Raw genomic sequence first — 6,000 nt, forward strand, 5'->3', positions numbered from 1 at the left:
GTTCTGCTTTTGGGGGAACTTTGGCCCAAACAGATTGAAACACTTTCTTTGCCTAAGCTGTTACCCAAATATAGACCATCTTTGTCTTCTGAATCACACAGATGCTGAGTAGAGCAGCCACACAGACACGGCAGAGGCTAGCAGTTCTACCACTTCTCATTTTGTTTAACCTGATTGGGAGTGGATATTTCTGACTGACTTCTAGCTACTCTATATCAGGGTACGTAAATCACGTTTTCAAAATGAAAACAACCTTCCCCTATGTGTAGGTGGATGTGTATGTCATTAAGGCCTTCCCAGGTGGCGCTAGTCTAAGAACCCACCTTCAATGCAGGAGACATTAGAGACACCAGTTCGATACCTGCATCAGGAAAATCCCCTGGAGGAGGGCATGGCAACCCACTCCAGTATTCTTGCCTGGAGAATCTGGATAGAGGAGCCTGACGGGCTACAATCCATAGGGTCGCAAAGAGTTGGACACAACGGAAATGACTTAGCACAGATGCACATTGTTATTAAAAGGCCAGCTGGGGAAGTTCACTGGGGGTCTAGTGGTTGGATTCTGGGCTTTCACTGACATGGCCTGGGTCAGGGAACTGATATCCCACATACTACAAGCTGAGCATCCCCCACCCCCAAAAAGCCAGCTGAGTCCTCCCACTTCCGCTACTTAAGGGGAAAAGAGATACAGAAGTGGGGGCCAGCACCTGTTGGCTGCAGGGCTGACCATACTGGGAGTTAAAATTATGCGCCAGGGTGCTTCTGTACAAGCTAGAGACTGAATTTCCCGTGCTGGAGTGGAGTAGAAGACCCAGTCGTTGGAAGGCTTCGAGGATGGCGGGTTAGAGGGAAAGGGAGGGAGTATATGCTGTGTGATGGATTTGCTCTCTGCGTGGAGCAGAGGGTGGGCAGAGAGTCAGCAGGGAAATGGAGGGAGGGGTCAGGATTTCTCCCTAGAAGCCCACTCTAGCTCTGTTCCACATCAATTAGAAGCCACCATTCCCCTACTGGTCCTCCCTTAGAATGACAGAGCTTTGAGACATTTATATTTAATAACCTCAGGTCTCATATGCTAATTAGCAAATATATAATCGACATCAGCTGGCTGTTTGCCACTCCCTGATGACTGGGAATTATTCACAAGTACATCAACCCACCAGGTGAGGTACCTCTAAAACCCCGGAAGACTTCCCATCAGCATCCCTTCCTGCAAATGCTCCTGTCTCCATGACGATGGTGGGAGTCCTTCTGTTCATTAACAGGTTTTAATTTTAGAAGGAAAACCAGACGAGAGGGAAGGATGCTCTCCCACCTCCATCATCTCAGAGAGTGGTGCAGAGTGAACAGAAAGCACTGGAGGCCACACAGCCACAGATCATTCTCTAAAAGGAACCAGGGACAATCCAGGAGTTGAGTGTATTTAGAAACTCCAATTCAATGGCCGGACCTGACCTTGTCATCACTCAGAATTGCTCTTCTCTGAACATCTCACCTAATCCATCCCACTCCAAACTGACACCATGTCTGTTTCTTCCCATCTCTCCTGTCCCACATGTTTCTTCCAGTCCAGCGGCAGCCCCCCTACCTCCACCGCCGCAGATTTCCTTCTACCTCCATCCAACTTAGAACCCACGATCCATCACTTTGACCCATCTGTTGTCTATACCTTGCACTGTTTTGGGTTTCTCCTGCTCCTGACCCTGTAAATTCTTCACTCTGGATTCTCCACACGGGACCCAGCTGCTGAGCCCCACATAACCATCCAACTCCTGTCATGGTGAAAGTCACTCCCTCGTGTCTGACTCTTTGTGACTCCATGGACTCTACAGTCCATGGAATTCTCCAGGCCAGAACACTGGAGTGGGTAGCCTTTCCCTTCTCCAGGGGATCTTCCCAACCCAGGGATCAAACCCAGGTCTCCCGCATTGCAGGCAGATTCTTTACCAGCTGAGCCACAAGGGGAATGCCTCAAATGGAAGGGCCCTGGGCTGCCAGGAATTTTCCCTCTCAATCTGGCAGCTACCTCTTTCAATCCTCTCGGTGGCTTTTCTAGTTCTTCACTGTTTTCCTCAAGGCCCGGTTACCACCTCCCACCCACTCTCAACAGAAGACTTCGTTTCTCACTTTAGAACGAAAATAATAGAAACCAGCAGGCAGGAATTTCCTCAACTTCCTGCCCTCCGTCTATGAATGAATCTGCACCCACACCCATTCTTATCTACATCCAGCTTAAGTGGAAGAACAGACCCTCTTCCTCCCCAAGGGCTTCTTCCCTGTCCCCGTGGGCTTCCTGGGACCCTGTCCCATCGGTCCTGTCCTGCCTGGCCTCTTCATTCTCTCTTCTTAGCTCTTCTCAGTCTAGCTCTAGGAGGGGTCTGCATCTCTAGCCCCACCCACACGGCTTTTGTCAGTGGCCTCAGTAACCTTCTGAAGCAGTAGTTCCTGGGCTTGGGATGGTGGCACTTGTGGTAAAGAACCCACCTACCAATGCAGGAGAAGCAGTTTCGATCCCTGGGTTGGGAAGATCCCCTAGAGGAGGAAATGGGAACCCACTCCAGTATTCTTGCCTGGAGAATCCCATGGACAGAGGAGCCCGGAGGGCTACAGTCCATGGGGGTCACAAACAGACGTGACTGAGCATCTGAGCACAGTCAGTAACCTTCTAATTTCAAAATCCCAAGGTATACGTTCAGATCTCTCCCCACTTGACCCCTGCAGACAACACTCTTCCTTAGGTTTTTTATTACCTTTCTGGTTTCTCAATAGCCTTCATCTGGTCACCCTTAAAACATTATCAAGGACTTCCCTGGTGGCCCACTGGTTAAGACTCTGCACTCTGAATGCAGGGGATGCCGGTTCAATATCTGGTTGGGAAACAGATTCCAGGTGTCCTGCAGCATGGCCACAAAAATAAATATATAAGCTAGCAACAATAAAAGATTTTTTAGAAAAATGAAACATCATTGGGGTGCCCCAGGGGTTATAAATGTCTATTCTACCTCCCATAGGTCTTGGGCTTAACTCTGTGGAGGCCAGTAATGGTCTATCAATATATCAGTCTTTCTCTGCTAGATCTAGTGCTAAAAGTCTACCATTTTTGCACTTAAAAACTACTGTCTTCATCCCCAATGCTGAGCACACCAGTTGGTACTTACGGAGCTCTCAGTAATTGCTCATTAATGGTGCAGCTTGTGGCAAAATGGGTCCCTAACCATTTTTTCAATGTATAAGTGGATCAACTTTTTTGTTTTTGTGTACTTCATAACCGTTTCTCCTGCCAAGACAGAAGTGCAGTGTCAAAAAGTTGCAGTAAAAACCTTAGAGCATTTTTTTTAAGTTTCATGAGAAAATAAGGATTGTCTTGAAATGTCACAATTGGGAATAATTCAAGTATACTGGAATCTGCAGGCTTAAACTGAAGCCTGGGTTGTAAGAGAGACTTGGATGATGGTTGAGGGGCAGGGGTGAAGGGAGGCAGATGCCAGAGGGATAACTTAGATTTGAATTTCTGTGACTTCTATCTCTTCTGTAGGTAGAAAAAATTTAGTTCATTTTGTACTAAACTGTTCCTATAGATACTTGGGGGACAAAGTAAGGAATCTTGTTTGATATTTGAGTTTAGCATCAAAATCCCTGGGCTTTGTCATTGGTCACTTTACTGAGTCACAGATACCAAGGTCTAACACTCACTCTTTTCATTTGTAAGTTCAAAGTACATGTACCTTCATATATATTCTTTACTGATTTGGTTTTCTTGCCAGTCCAAGGAGGCAGAATTTGTTATCATCATCTCCTTTTATAGATGAGCAGTCAGAGGCTCACAGGGATTTAATGATATGTCTTGTTCAAGGTCAAACAGATGGTACGTTAGTGCAATGGAACTTAAACACCAAGGCAGTGCTGCTATATTCGTTATACTGTCTTTCATGGCAGTGCTGCTATATTCATTATACTGTCTTTTGGAGAAGTGCAGTGATGTTTGCTTCTTTTGCCCTTTGAAGTTAGCTGTCCTGTTTCTGGCAAGAAGGAAGGGCACTTTGGCAGGCGCTGGAGCAGGCAGTTAGGAGGTCGTGAAGGCTGGCTCTTTCTTAAGCTAGTCTTGTGACCTTGGACACATTACCAGTCTTCTGTGAGCTTCTGTTTCTGCATCTGTAAAATGGAGAAAATAACAACCACACCTACCACACAGGTTTCAAATGAATTAATGCGTACAAAGATCTTGATGTAGTGTTGGCCCAGAGTAATCTTTTAAAGGTAGGAGGAAGTGTTAATATTATTACATTATTATACATGTGTTTATTTTTCAAAGTATCCAAATTCCTCACTTTTCAAAAGGAAGGGCTCCCTCTTAGTGTTCATGCTGGATCTTACAGGCCTCCAGCTTGAGGTCAGGTTGACACTATATTAATTAACCTAATATTTATGTAGGGTTTTGCCTGGGCAAGGAAGGTGGAGGCGGGCACTCTGAGATACACAATGCCAGCTTCCCCAGGACCCTTGCAGTGGTACAGCTCCAGGCCCCCCCACCTTCATTGCCCACTCCACCCCCACCAAATGGTGGAGGTTTTAAGGTGTGGCCAAGATAAACTTTGGGCTGTTTCTCTAGTGCTAACTGCCTTTGTTGCACATTTCCAGATACCCAAGGCTGGAACCCTCTGTATTTAAAACAAGAATTCCTTTTCCTTTGGGAGGGCCAAGGGAAGCAAATAGTGTTCCCAGGCAGTGATGTCTGCAGCCCAGAGACTTAATCTTGATGAGGCTGATGAATGTGTGTGTCAAGCTGTTCCTGGCAAACACAACACCCACAGAAACCACAGCAAAAAACAAAACAAGCAAACAACCAGCCAAAACGCCATGACCACCACCACCAACAACAGCTATATGGTTGTTTTTTGGAGGCAGTTTGCTTCTCTTAGGAGGGGTCTAGGCAGAAGAGGCTCACTTTCAGGCAGGGGCTTCTGGGTCAGATGGATGTCCAGGACACGGGGAGGAGGAGAGGCATGTGTTTGGGAGAATGGGCAGGGCTGGATGGCATTGGAATCCAGGCACCTTCCTGGGGTTATGACTGGGCCTGGTGATGGCAACAAGGAAGGGTGTGTTTTGCCATTTAAGTATTTAAGCATTGTCTAGAGAGTTAGAGAACAAGACTGCCTTGTTGCTTCAGCCCAGCCCGGTGCCCTTCAGACTCAGTTCTTGGCATGACCCACTCAGGGAACTGTCCTGAGTTTCTCAGTAGGCGACCTCCAGCCAAACTAGCAAATCTCCCAACCATATTTCTGTTTTTGAGGATAAAGAATAGCTTATCTTTATTTATGGCAGTTGCACTTGAACTTCATTGCCACGAGGAGTCGACTTGAAATAATACGTGACTGCCTGTATGTGGCTCCTGTACCAACACTACCTACATGAGAATCACCTCGGGGGACGGGCGCTGGAAAATACATATTTTCCCCAGTCGCATTCCAGACACACGTCCAGAATGTGTGTTAAATGTTTTACAAAATTCTCCAAGGTGAAGCTGGATAATTTTTACGCCAATTTCTGGGACTGGACGGGAACACGTGTCGGACGGCCCTATGAAACTCAAATTCCAGTCATTGTGCCAAGCGAGGAGACCCTTGGGACCTCAGTTTCTCTTTCTGACAGAGGCAGGTTCTGTCCCCCACTTGTTGCTAGACTTCAGGAAGCGGAAATTAATAAATGCAAAGTGCTGGGAAGAGCGAAGCTGCCGGACTAGGGAGAGAAGAGAAGGTCTCATCCCTTCCAACCCAGGCTCTCCCAGGTAACCCGGCCGCCGCCCGTCTCCCCAGCCCCGTGGGCGGCGGCCTCTTTAACAGACCCGACCAATCGCACACCCATTTCCGCGGCCGCTCCCGGCGCGCTGGTAGGGGCTGGATTGGCCGGGCCTGGCGCGAGGCCGGCTCCGCCCCCGCCGCCCTCTGGTTGGCGGCGGCGGCCGCGGGCGCGGGGCGGGTCCGCCGGCTGGGCGGGGTGGCCGGT

This window comes from Bos grunniens, chromosome 19 (assembly GCF_055505025.1).
Source record: "Bos grunniens cultivar Pamir isolate PY7600 chromosome 19, Bosgru_T2T1.0, whole genome shotgun sequence".
NCBI classification, from domain to species: Eukaryota; Metazoa; Chordata; class Mammalia; order Artiodactyla; family Bovidae; genus Bos; species Bos grunniens.